We start from the raw sequence: 14907 nt of genomic DNA, 5'->3' as shown, positions 1-14907 counted from the left end.
CAGAGCCATTTGAACCATTTTGAACTTAACATCTGAGGTCATTAGTTCCCTAGAACTACTTAAACCTAACTAACCTAAGGACATCACACACATCCATGCCCGAGGTAGGATTCGAACCTGCGAACGTAGCGGTCGCGCGGTTCCAGACTGAAGCACCTAGAACCGCTCGGTCACAGCGGCTGGCTATAGCAGTTTCCTTGGCGCGTCAGTGTATGAACAGCTGCTTGAGGACTTAGTATTTTAACTAATTTCTTGCACTAGATATGCATTCTCATACATTTTTATTTGTTAAAATAGCGTTGTTCTCGGAATATTATATCAAAAAATACCATAGTTACTCGTCATTAAACTGAACTTTTGCGCAGAGAGCGGTTGGACAACTTCTACTCTGAACCTTGTGTTCTATGTAGTCCAATATGTTGCATTCTTCTGTCGTTATGATGTATCGTAGTAATTGTATTCTAACTTTCTAACTTCTAAAGCTAAGGGGCATGGAGAAAAACGAGTGTTAGAACATGGTTTTGAACTGCTGACTGTCTGTCAAGTTTTGAATCTGTTGTTCGAAATCAGATGTAGCGATCGGAAACCAGGAAAGAGAGCGTCACAGATTGTTCCCGTGGTGATTAAAGCTTCCGATTTACCTATAAGCGAGAACTGAAAGAGAATGCTACTGCAGAGCAATGTTTAGGTGCAAAATACCCTTACCTGATAATACCGTACTTGTCTTTGTCAAACCCAATATGCCGGCGGGTCATTACCACTGTCATCTCAAACACCGTCTACATTCAGAGCGTTCGAATCAAGTTCATTTATATTCATAGTCTCTGTGTAGTAATAAATCAGCAGCTCTAACGGCCCTGATTGCTGTCGAATTGGTTTGCTGTGGCGCAGAACTTGCCTCATACATTCTGAAAATGTGGATTTGGTCTTACTTCAAATTGAATCTAGTCTGAAATGAAAGTTAAACTCATCGGTGGGGTGTTCGCAGATGATGGTGTACCTGAAAGGATTACACTAAAGAAGGTCTAAAACCGTAATGTTCTCTATCACAAGCCTCGTTGAAACTACAGAATGATTACAACAGTCTCCAAAATCAGTCCTATTGCTCCGTCTGCCACTGAGTTTCTATTGCAGTTCGAAACTCCAGTAAACTTACCATACGATGTTTTAAGCTAGATAATTTTGGAAGAAGATGGGGTGGAGAATTCCATAGCACCAGTCGTGGTTTATTTCTGATACTCCCGTTTCTTTACCGGCTCCAGAGCGCATTACGCACTTCAGACTAATATATTCCGACACTGGGACACGCCTTTGATACGAACTGCCATTAGTTCGAACCTGAATCAAAAAGGTTAGTCAGGAAAATTAATATGCTGCAATGAGTTCTTCCACGCTTATTTAGCCGATTGTATTAAGGTTCAAATGGTTCAAATGGTTCTGAGCACTATGGGACTTAACATCTGTGGTCATCAGTCCCCTAGAACTTAGAACTACTTAAACCTAACTAACGTAAGGACATCACACACATCCACGCCCGAGGCAGGATTCGAACCTGCGACTGTAGCAGCAGCGCGGTTCCGGACTCAAGCGCCTAGAACCGCTCGGCCACCGCGGCCGGCCGAAAATAGCTGTGCTGGATGCTCTGTTAGCTTTCAGTGACGCTGCAGTGTCAAAGTTAAAGGCTATGGAATTCATTTTTATTTAACGGTAACATTTTTGAACAGAATGACGGAGTGGCTATGGGTAGTCCTTATCACCCATAGCCGCCTATTTATTTATGGAGGACTTCGAGGACATGGCACTGAAGACTTCAGCTTTGCAACCAACGTGCTTCTGGAGATACGCGGACGATACCCTCTTCGCCTGGCCGCATGGACGTGATGCTCTTAACAGATTTTTGGACTACTTCAACTGTCTTCATCCCCGTATCAAATTTACAATGGAGGTTGAAAATGATGCGATGCTTTCATTTTTAGACGTAATGGTGTATAAAAAACCAGATGGAACTTTGGGACACAGTGTTCACCGAATGCCGACACACACAGATTGGTATCTGCACCCTAGGAGTTTTCATCCACCATACCAACGTAGTGGCGTCCTTAGAACTTTGGTACGGAGAGCATATGCCATTTCCGACGCAGACAGCTTAACCCAAGAACTTGAGGATTTGATGACTGTTTTTAAGGAAAATGGATACACCGAGAAACAGATTCGTCGGGCTATGGACCATCTCCGGAGGTGTACGAAGAGTAACATAGATCTGTGGTTCAAAAATGGTTCAAATGGCTCTGAGCACTATGGGACTTAACATCAGTTGTCATCAGTTCCCTAGAACTTAGAACTACTTAAAACTAACCAACCTAAGGACATCACACACATCCATGCCCGGGGCAGGATTCGAACCTGCGACCGTAGCAGTCGCGCAGCTCCGGACTGAGCGCCTAGAACCGCGAGACCACCGCGGCCGGCAGATCTGTGGCCTTTCTTCCTTAAGCTGGAGGCTTATCGCTTAAGATTGGACGAATTTTAAGGAATTTTAACTTTAAGAGTGTGTTTCGTCCACCTTCTAAGATTAGAGCTCTTCTCGGCTCTGTGAAGGATGATTTGGAAACCCGGGGTGTACAAAATCCCGTGTCAATGTGGGAAAGCTTACGTTGGCCGTTCTATTGGCACAGTGCATGACAGGTGTGTGGAACATCGCCGTCACACGAGTCTACAACAGCCGGAAAAATTGGCCGTAGCAGAACACTGCCTAAATGAGGGACACAAAATGAAATTTGAGGGAACTGTTGTGATTGCCAACATTTCCGGTTTTTGGAATAGTGTCTATAAAGAGGCGATTGAAATTAGGTTGGCTGATAATTTAATCAACAGAGACAATGGGTTTCCTCTTAGCAAAACGTGGTATCCTGTATTATCTCGCGTCAAAACTGAACGCTCTTCGGTGCGGCCTTGATTGCGATATATCGTTGCCAGCAGTGTTTCACTAAGGGCGGCGACATCTCCGTGTTTTGGAAGGCAGAAACCGTGATGGGCGGCGCATGCGCCGTGTACTGAACGGTGGCCTATATAGGACGTCGAATTGCAATCTTGCGTCAGTTCTCAGCGGGACTCATCAGCAGAAGCAGCATTTCCTGAAGATGGCGAACAGTTGGATCGCCGAAATATCGAGTCAAGTTGATTTTAGGATCCGGCAGAAAACCCGAAGAGACTTTCAAGACTTATTACGCCGGGAAAGCCTACGTAATCAGAGAAATCAGTGTTAGGAACCACCAAAGATGCAAAGTATGAGGAATTCTGAAAAGAGGGAGAACAACACCAGAAACAAGATCAATATGGGCGTGGGATGCATTAATGTTATGCAACTTAGGTAGAGAGTTAAGCTCTGAGTTTAACTTGAATTTCCCAGAAGTTCACTTTTTTGACATTCTGGTACACATTGGTTAAAAGCTATTGAAGGTAAAGGGCTGAAATTTTGTATACTGTTTTAGAACAAACATAACTAAAAAGTACGCTGTTCTTTTGACTTAAATGTGAAAATTAAAGACTTTTTCGAAGGAAAACTGCAAGTTAATCTCCGAAATTTCTGATAATTATTACTAAAAATTTGTTCAGCCATAATGAATTACACCGACATCTTTTTAAAAGTCTACATTAAACACAATAGTGCAAAGATCTTCCCGAAAAAAATCAGGCTTTGTTTTTATTTAGAGGTACGTGTACCTATGCTATACCCAAATAATTAATATGCTTTATTTCACTTGAAACGAAAAATATAACCGCAAAAACAGGCAGACCAAAATCTGTGGTTCATACATGAATTTGTTCCCAAAAGGTCTGTCAAAACGTGGTATGCATTACATGGGCTTACAACTCCTATTTTTTGAGCTACACTACTTACAAAACTGCCCATTTTTCAAGAACTCCACTTGTGTTCACGAACCAATCCCCTTAAATGTGAAAGCGTAATGTCCACTATCTAAGGACGGATTACCATCAATAGCACCACTTGTCCACGATCTTCCACTTGGGCGACTGCATTCGTGTGCCCCGTCCGTTCCCTGCTATAGTAACCGACTACACTTGTTAATTGGCTAGCGACGTTGGCTACCGAGTCAAATATTTAGAGACAGCAGACCAAGAATTTGGTGTGATGCATTATTACCACTCGCGACTTTGTATACTTACCGAAAAAAATAATCCACCTGGAACATCTACAGCTAAATACACAACAAGTTCCTTATTACTGGTCACTGTTCGGTTATTTACACAACGGATTTAGAAGTTTTAAACCTCCGTCGTTATGTGGATTTATCTGGATTAATACGACACGTACATATTGTTTTAGGCCTCTGAAGCAACCTGACGTACTATCTCGCAGCGAAAACCAAAACACTATTTCAGTAAATGGCCAATAGTTTTATGGAGTTGGCTGCAAGAATGTACGAAAATATCAATATTAAAGTAAAATAAATAAAACAAAAATACCTTCAGTGGTCGCAGACTCCTCTCACCATGACACTTTGTAAACACCAAGGGAACAAAGATGGCTTCTAGAGTATAATACGCGCAAAGAGCATACAGTAAAACAAAACCATTTCGGAACAAGTCTCAAGGCATTGTTGAGACCTTTGGTGTGTTGACGAATAGATAGGTAGTTTTAAATATCTCCATTGGTCACAAATTCTTCTCAGGGGGGTTTACATAATACCTGATACTTTGTACACATTACATTTAAGTAATCATGGTGACGTTTTCGGAACATCAGAAGTAATAATTATGATACCATAAAACTATGAGACAAGTACTGAAATACGCTACTGGCTATTAAAACTGCTACACCAAGAAGAAATGCAGATAATAATGGGGTATTCATTGGAAAAATATATTATACTAGAACTGACATGTGATTACAAAAAATGGTTCAAATGGCTCTGAGCACTATCAGACTTAACTTCTGAGGTCATCAGTCAGCTAGAACTGAGAACTACTTAAACCTAACTAACCTAAGGACTTCGCACACATCCATGCCCGAGGCAGGATTCGAACCTGCGACCGTAGTGGTCGCGCGGTTCCAGACTGTAGCGCCTAGAAGAGCCTGCCACCCCAGCCGGCCATATGATTACATTTTCACGAAATTTGGGTGCATAGATACTGAGAAATCAGTACCCAGAACAACCACATCTGGCTTTAATAACGGCCTTGATTCGCATGGGCATTGAGTCAAACAGAGCTTGGCTGGCGTGTACATGTACAGCTGCCCATGCAGCTTCAACACGATACCACAGTTCATCAAGAGTAGTGACTGGCGTATTGTGACGAGCCAGTTGCTCGGCCACCATTGACCAGTCGTTTTCAGTTGGTGAGAGATCTGGAGAATGTGCTGGACAGGGCAGCAGTCGAACATTTTCTGTATCCTGAATGGCCCGTAGAGGACCTGCAACATGCGGTCGTGCATTATCCAGCTGAAATATAGGGTTTCGCAGGGATCGAATGAAGGGTAGGGTGGTAACACATCTGTTCAGAGTGCCGTCAATGCGAACAAGAGGTGACCGAGACGTGTAACCAATGGCATCCTATACCATCACGCCGGGTGATACACCAGTGTGGCGATGACGAATACACGCTTCTTATGTTCGTTCACCGCGATATCACCAAACACGAATGCGACCATCATGATGCTGTAAACTGAACCTCGATTCATCCGAAAAAATGACGTTTTGCCATTCGTGCACCCAGGTTCGTCGTTGAGTACACCATCGCAGGCGCTCCTGTCTGTGATGCAGCGTCAAGGGTAACTGCAGTCATGGTCTCCGAGCTGACAGTCCATGCTGCTGCAAACATCGTCGAACTGTTCGTTCAGATGGTTGTCTTGCAAACGTCCTCATCTGTTGACTCAGGGCTGCACGATCCGTTACAGCCATACGAATAAGATGCGTCATCTCGACTGCTAGTGATATGACGCCTTTGGGAGCCAGCTCGGCGTTCCGTATTACCCTCCTGAACCCACCGATTCCATATTCTGCTAAAAGTCATTGGATCTCGACCAAAGCGAGCAGCAATGTCGCGATGCGATACACCGCAACCGATATAGGCTGCAATACGTCCTTTATCAAAGTCGGAAACGTGATGGTACACATTTTTCCTCCTTACACGAGGCATCACAACAATGTTTCACCAGGCAACGCCGACTAACTGCTGTTTGTGTATGAGAAATCGGTTGGAAACTTTCCTCATGTCAGCACGTTGTAGGTGTCGCCACCGGCGCCAACCTTGTGTGAATGCTCTGAAAAGCTAATCATTTGCATATCACAGCGTCCTCTTCCTGTCGGTTAAATTTCACGTCTGTGGCACGTCATCTTCGTGGTGTAGAAATTTTTATGACCAGCAGTGTATTTTGTTTTCCTCTACTACAAACTATTACAGATTACTCCAAATTCGTAACACAGCACGCACCTGCCACATTAATACATATAAATCCTCCTGATGATAGAGGTATGATCTTCGAAACGCCTTGTGTAAATAAATAAACAGTGACTTTTAACAGTAAACGTGTTGTTTCATTCGATATCAGCGATAGTCAAGGTGAACCCTAACCAAAAATGTTCGCGCTTGAGGTTAATCCACATCTAGCTCGTTACTCTGCAAGTCAGTGTTTAGTGAGTGGCGAAGAATAGCTGGCGTCATGAGCGAGAGAGTTACAATTGTCTATTGACTCTGCTCTCGCCGTAGTCGATCTTATCTTGTTCTCACAGCTCTGAAGGGAGATATATGATACTCGCAGAATAGCTCACAGAGTCTTCCTCCGATACCGATTCCCTAAATTTATTCAACAGGATTTCAAAAAAAATGTGTGTGTGAAATCTTATGAGACTTAACTGCTAATGTCATCAGTCCCTACGCGTATACACTACTGAACTTAAATTACCCTAAGGACAAACACACACATCCATGCCCGAGGGAGAATTCGAACCTCCGCCGGGATGAGCCGCACAGTCCATGACTGGAGCGCCAGAGACCGCTCGGCTAATCCCGCGCGGCAACAGGATTTCAAGAGAAAAACATCGCCTTTATTCCAGAGATTGCTATTTACGTTATTCAAGCACCTATGATCCATTGTCATAAGTGCTACACCGACCTACTACATGATTCGCTACGATGCCCTCAGTTCTTAAGAATTCTCTTATCGTGCGTATTCTGTAAGAACTTCGAAGTGGCAGAAACTGCAATACTGGCCTTTACAGACACATTTGCCCTGAACGGATGTAGATCTATCATTTACCTTAGCTAATGTAGATGATACTTATTTGTCCCGTTACCTGTCGTTTGTTATTGCTACCCATAAATACAAGTATACCTCGTTTTGAGAGGGCGTAGCAAGAAACTAAAACAAATATCCAGTAAACATGGGCTCTGAAATGCATAACTGGAGAGCCGTGGGCACTTCTTCATCTCCACTGCCGTGGAACACCTCTGTTCTTCTGCAAGCTCTTTACTTTCCACATTTTAGAGGCAGCAGTATGACCAAAGCAAGGTAAAAACTCCAGTAAACATGGGTTCTAAAATGCATACCTTAAGAGCTATGAGTACTTTTGATCTTTCTGTCGTTCTCCTTCCAATATAACGAACTGTGTCCTCTTGAATATTTCACCGATACTCAATCGAGTGGCATCGTCCGAAGTGGGTGATATTTCAGCAAGGCGAATCCTTGCCATCTTCAGTCGTTCCCGATGATTGTGCAAGACGCCTCTGATACTGAACATTTTATCCTAACTCTTACCTTATGAATTGTAGAGCCCATATTTCCAGACATTTTTTTCTTGTTTGGGTCCGTACTACATGCTTCGAAAATAAGGAGAAAAATTTTTAAACGGTTTAGAGGATGTGACGTACGCACGATGTTCATTGCTAACCTCGCAACTGGGTACTATCATGCTCTTTCTGTTTGTTACGTGCTTTGTGCTACATTTATACACATTTAGAGAAAGCTGTCATTTATTACAAGTTGGAATCTTATTCAGAGCTTGACTTGAGACATCTCCCTTCGGTTGACCAACGACCATAATTTTCTGCGGACAAAGAGCAAACAACGTGGCAGTGATTCTGACTCTTTCTAATAAACATTTTATTATACAGGGTGATTCAAAAAGAATACCACAACTTTAAAAATGTGTATTTAATGAAAGAAACATAATATAACCTTCTGTTATGCATCATTACAAAGAGTATTTAAAAAGGTTTTTTCACTCAAAAACAAGTTCAGAGATGTTCAATATGGCCCCCTCCAGACACTCGAGCAATATCAACCCGATACTCCAACTCGTTCCAACACTCTCTGTAGCATATCAGGTGTAACAGTTTGGATAGCTGCTGTTATTTCTCGTTTCAAATCATCAATGGTGGCTGGGAGAGGTGGCCGAAACACCATATCCTTAACATACCCCCATAAGAAAAAATCGCAGGGGGTAAGATCAGGGCTTCTTGGAGGCCAGTGATGAAGTGCTCTGTCACGGGCTGCCTGGCGACCGATCCATCGCCTCGGGTAGTTGACGTTCAGGTAGTTACGGACAGATAAGTGCCAATGTGGTGGCGCTCCATCCTGCTGAAATATGAATTGTTGTGCTTCTTGTTCGAGCTGAGGGAACATCCCGTTCTCTAACATCTCCAGATACTGTAGTCCAGTTACAGTAGCACCTTCCAAGAAAAAGGGACCAAAAACTTTATTGGCTGAAATAGCACAGAAAACGTTCACCTTAGGCTAGTCACGTTCATACTGAGTTGTTTCCCGCGGATTCTCAGTGCCCCATATACAGACATTGTGACGGTTGTTTTTCCCGTTAGTTCAAAATGGTTCAAATGGCTCTGAGCACTATGGGACTCAACTGCTGAGGTCATTAGTCCCCTAGAACTTAGAACTAGTTAAACCTAACTAACCTAAGGACATCACAAACATCCATGCCCGAGGCAGGATTCGAACCTGCGACCGTAGCGGTCTTGCGGTTCCAGACTGCAGCGCCTTTAACCGCACGGCCACTTCGGCTGGCTTTCCCGTTAGTGTGGAAAGTTGCTTCATCACTAAACACAATCTTTGAAACGAAAGATTCATCTGTTTCCATTTGAGCAAGGATAAAATCACAGAAATCGATTCTTTTAATCTTATCAGCTGCAGACAGTGCTTGAACCAATTTCAGACGATAAGGTTTCATAACTAACCTTTTTCATAGGACTCTCCATACAGTTGATTGTGGAATTTGCAGCTCTCTGCTAGCTCTGCGAGTCGATTTTCCTGGGCTGCGAACAAATGCTTGCTGGATGCGTGCTACATTTCCATCACTCGTTCTCGGCCGTCCAGAACTTTTCCCTTTGCACAAACACCCATTCTCTGTAAACTGTTTATACCAACGTTTAATACACCACCTATCAGGAGGTTTAACACCATACTTCGTTCGAAATGCACGCTGAACAACTGTCGTCGATTCACTTCTGCCGTACTCAATAACACAAAAAGCTTTCTGTTGAGCGGTCGCCATCTTAGCATCAACTGACGCTGACGCCTAGTCAACAGCGCCTCAAGCGAACAAATGTACAACTAAATGAAACTTTATAGCTCCCTTAATTCGCCAACAGATAGTGCTTAGCTCTGCCTTTTGTCGTTGCAGAGTTTTAAATTCCTAAAGTTGTGGTATTCTTCTTGAATCACCCTGTATTTTTAACATTGAAGGTTGTTTCACGTCTTCTATGGGCACACCAAATGCTGCTGTCGTTTTGTGTTGTTCTTCGTATAGTATGACGTACTGAGTTCTCCTGAATATCTCTTGGATATTAGGCTGGACCTGACGATCAGAAGGCCCGATATTTCGGCAGGCTGACTTCTTGCCATCTTCGAGCGTTACTGTTGACTGACTGATATCTGCTGGATGTCGTGTTTACATCCTCTCCTCACCTCCCCCGCCCTACCTTCCTGCAGCCACCAACCAGCTGGCTGCTGGAGCAGGGTGTTGTGGTGGAGGGAGACGCGAGATGTCGGGTGTCGATCCAGTGCCTTCAGTAGCGGACGCGGTGGAATCTCTGCTGCCGAGGCGACTGTGCGTCCTCGTCTTCTTGAGCTGTCAGAACGGGAGCAGATTTCCACGTACATTGTGATTTGATCGTGCTCAAGGCTGAGTCCCAGGCCTTCCTTAACTGAAAGCCGCTGTCCTTATTAGCCCATTATGTAGTCGGATCTCTGCAGTCTTTTTGAGAATACAATCCCAGAAGGTGTCGTAATTCACTGTATATCCGTGAGAGACGCAGTACTCTGCCACAGCAGACTTTGTCGGCTGTATGTTGTCTATGAGTTTTTTATGTTCAGTGCATCTCTCCCGTACTGACCGGATAAATAAAGACACCGACTCTCAATTACGCAAAGCCTGCGACCCGGTCTTGAGCAGAATCTTAGCACAACGGAAATCTACTTGGACATCCGCTCCCGTCGTGACAACCGAAGGAGACGAGGACGCATTGTCGCCTCGCCAGCAGCGATCCGCGTCCAACGCCGGCCGCGGCCCGACTGGAGATCCTGGATCGACACCCGACGTCGCGAGTCACGCACCATCGCAACAGGTCTGCTCCCGCACGCGGCCGGCTGGTGGCTGTTTGAGGGCTGGGAGACGAAGGACCAGGGAATATAAAGGCCTGTCCCCAGCAGACACGTGTAACAAACGCACGGATCGCCCATCCGCAAGTATGGCGTGAACAAAAGTGCCCATATTATTGAAAGAGGTCCGACAGCAGGAAATTAAACCAAATCAATATAACAATGCCTTTCAGAAGTCTAAGACAACAGTATCTATCTTTTTACCTGAAACTTACGAGCGTTTGTGTGTGAATAAAGCAAACGTGTGTTATACCACCTTAGTTTGTGTAAACCTGTCATTCGTAGGATATAACGACGTTTGGATATAAATTATTAAGCGAAAACACATAAAGACAATAGAGGGGCAAAAGCCAAAGATCTTTCAAAACAGACTGTGACGTGATGACCTTAGTGATGATAGGAACTTTCATTTTATAACGGAATCTTTCCGATAGTACGTCTTTTTCAGCAATCTGGAAGAAATTTTGAAGGGTTGCTTTAATTACATCTTTCCATGTGGTGCCCGTAAAATATGCGAAGATCAATTTGTGGTTCATATATAGTGAAACGTTTCACGAAATAATAATTATTTGATTGACTTTTCTCATTTTCAAGGTATTGTAGGGCGATCTATTTTAATTGTTAGAAACCATTCAAAAGCCAAGATCGCATAATATTTTTATTTAAGACGACCGGTTTCAACAGCGACCATCAGGTCTTTAACATCTTTTTGATCTAAAACAGCCGGCCAGAGTGGCCGAGCGGTTCTAGGCGCTTCAGTCTGGAACTGCGCGACCGCTACGGTCGCTGGTTCGAATCGTGCCTCGGACATGGATGTGTGTCATGTCCTTAGGTTAGTTAGGTTTAAGTAGTTCTAAGTTCTAGGGGACTGATGACCTCAGAAGTTAAATCCCATAGTGCTCAGAGCCATTTTAAGCATTTTTTAAATCTAAAAAAATGTTCATTTTACACTGAACCTGACGCACAAGGTGTCAAGTGGATAAAACACAGCAAGCTAATGACTACCAAGATGAACCGAATGGCCAGTTAGCAAAACAGAAGGTACGGCAAAATGTTGAGTGACTCCCATATCTCGGCAGCCTTATCTGCAATAATGGGTACGTAGATCCACACATCACCAGCACAACTAGGAAAGTTTCTGTTGTTCTCCAACGAATGCGATCCATATGGCAATTAGACTCTATAAGTATGCCCACAAAGTTTCGATTGTTCTCCCCTATCATGGAAATATATGGGTGATAGACCTGGAAGATGGCACAAAAATCCGCGTAGAATCCTGGTGGTTTTCCCCAAAGATGCTACAGAATTTTGAACTTCGGCTGTCGCGATCACGTCTCAAATGATGTACTGAGAAGTCGGGGTCAACGCTGTCTGCATAAAAAAAGTTGCTGAAAGAAGACTAAAGCTTGCAGGATATGTTCTGCACGCGGAAGATGTAAGAACCCTCGAATTAGCATTGTTTGGGAACAAACAGATGGACAAAGAAGTAGAGGAAGAATTTTAGCACCTGAAAACGAACTTTTCAAAAGGATCTTTGTGTGGTCGCAAGAAGTCACTTCGCTGCGGCAGTTTGAAAATGCGTGCGAACAGAGTTACGGCTGCGGCAGCACAACTCCATGAAGGCGCTGTCAGCAAGAGCGCCATGAGACCAGCATTGGCGCTACTGGGTATGTGAGGCCAGCTGGACACACCTTCCAGAAGTGGGAGTGCGACTGAGCGACTAACATAGGAGGGAAAGTTGGAGCACCACCAGGCAGTTGAACAGGACAGATCTGACCTGGTGAAAGGGTAGCCACAGTCTTCTCTGAGGCATACTACTTAAGAAGTGTGTGTTATCTGATCAGTGGAAATACGATAGTCTCGGTGCTGTTTGCTACAGAGCAGTCTGTTACTGTAAGGCAGGCAGTTGGTTGGCGTCTTGAGCTATGGTAGTGTGTTATCGCAATTGCCTCCCTCATTTCTTGGGCAAGTTGTAATTATTTCGCAGGTATCAAGCTGATAGGCAAGAGCAGTCAGTGTTACTGACGTGTACATATGTTCTTCGTCTGTGGAAGAGTAACTGTTCAACACTAGACAGCTGTTAATCACTTTCTGTAATAGATTACACCTGATGCTCAGTCTTCTATCCTAATCATTTCCGTCAGTTGCGCAGTAGTAATCATTGAACCACTAGGCTATGCGTTTGTACCTTTGGCCGGGTGCTGTAACAATGGCTAAGTAAAGCAAACCGTTCTCATATTTCATGCTTTTTATCTAGCGTTGTAATTACCTCTGTAGTTCTTTTCGAAATGAGGAGTTATGAGACCTGCATTTTCTTATTATTGTTGTTGCCCATAATGCTACTTTTGAGTGCAAGAACTGACACTGTTTTGGCTAGTTTTTCTCCCATTGTGTTGTAATTTTGAATTCTAACGAAGTTGCCTACAACTTTTGATACTGATTTCCGATTTCGTCTCACTGTGTTGTTCGGAAGAGACTGAGGGCACCGCTATTCAGAGCAAGATTTCACACATACACAGCGAGGCAGCTAATACAGGCAACCCCAAGTACATACAGTATGAATAAATACACCGAGGTGCAGTTTTCGCCAAGTTATAGCGGAGAATATGGCGAATTTCCTAATGTTCGCAAGTAATTTTTATCGTTTGTAGTCGCCGAATTACGACAGCGATTTCTTTTCGTAATGCAACTATATACTTTTTGCTGTGGTATTTGAAAGAGACTTCTAAGTGACCGTCAACGACATAGTGTGTATTTTACTTGATGAAATAGTATTAAGTAACAGCGCTGCAAACCACCGCCCCGACGTCAGGAGAATATATTCCAGAAACGTCTGCATTGTTGTTCCAGATCTCACCAAACAAGTAACTCAGGTGCGGTTCGTGTATTTATTATCGCGGCTGTCACAGCAAGTGCTCAAAATGTTGAACTCGAGCATTGCTACATGGTATAAAACGATTCTGAAGAAACAATACTACACGTTGAATTTTATCTGGAGTTAAAGGCGGCGCTGGCCCGTGTGGTGAGGCATTTCATACCTTCGAGAGTCGTCAGTGTTTCCTAGTAGATCTGTTTTCTTTTTAATTTTCGCCATAGACTAAAATAGGGAGGTGTTAAGTTTGGTGAGTGTGCATATCATTTTGCGTTTCCTGAACAGCCGTTCCAGTGCTCACCAAAAGTTCTCTTAAGAGGGTCTATCATTACATTTGAGGAATAAGAGGGACATCTGTCTTGTTGGTACCACACTGATTATGTGCTGTCGGATGACCTCCAATAACTGCAGCAGCAGCGTACCTTAGTACTTCTCGAGTGTATTAAGATTCCCATCAATACAACAAGGATTAATGCCTTTAAAGACATGCACCAAACGTTGACAGCAAAAGGGTGTTGTTTATATCCACCTCTTTGAGGCAGCGCGCATTTTCAACTGATAACTGGAGTGTATAACGAAGATTGACTTCCCCATCATTTGTAAAACGATGCTGCTCCTCTAAGCAAAATTTTGCATAAATATGCCGAATCACTTTATACTGTTCTTAGATAACATTTGGAACTCCGTAACCAATTTTGGAAGTCATCGCTATGAATATGTAATTGCAACGGACTGTCGAGAGGATGAAATGCGGTGGATTGTAGTGTTGGCAGAACATTCGTTTGGTTGATACGTCACGTACCATCGAAATGACTCTTAGTAGTATTTGCTGGTGTGTTACTAGTGCTAAAATGTTAGTTTCCTCTTGTTTTTCCTTGGTGTATTTCATTACAAGAAAGACAGATCGTGAGTGTTTGGCTAGAACTGGATACGCTGCAACATACAACCACATCGCTCCTCTATTAGTTTGTCGACATTCGCTATAAACGATATTCACTTTTTCTACTGTCATGTACACTGTGAATGTCTGAACAGGAATGACTGCTACGACAGCAGAACACAGACTGATGAGCTTCAGCGGGCCGCGGTGGCCGAGCGGTTCTAGACGCTTCAGTCTGGAGCCGCGCGACCGCTACGGTCGCAGATTCGAATCCTGCCTCGGGCATGGATGTGTGTGACGTTCTTAGGTTAGTTAGATTTAAGTAGTTTTAAGTTCTAGGGGACTGATGACCTTAGAAGTTAAGTCCCATAGTGCTCAGAGCCATTTGAACTATTTCTTTTTTTTATGAGCTTCAAGTGCACAGATAAACATAACAATCACGCCTGAGTCACGTGTTTGGTTATATTGGTATAGGAGGGCAGACGTTTACGGAACCTCTTCGCCAGACGGCGCTGTTAT

The 14907-nt window shown here is 43.6% G+C and overlaps 1 protein-coding gene across 1 annotated transcript in view; it reads right to left on the bottom strand.

The window, feature by feature from the left end:
- Positions 1–14907, bottom strand: part of LOC126473435 (uncharacterized) — an 860366-nt gene that overhangs the window by 829878 nt on the left and 15581 nt on the right. The gene's annotated exons all lie outside the window — the stretch shown is intronic.

The sequence above is a fragment of the Schistocerca serialis genome, chromosome 4 (assembly GCF_023864345.2).
Source record: "Schistocerca serialis cubense isolate TAMUIC-IGC-003099 chromosome 4, iqSchSeri2.2, whole genome shotgun sequence".
Lineage (NCBI taxonomy): Eukaryota > Metazoa > Arthropoda > Insecta > Orthoptera > Acrididae > Schistocerca > Schistocerca serialis.
The sequence above is the reverse complement of the archived record's forward strand: the minus strand, read 5'-3'. Positions and strand labels throughout refer to the sequence as shown.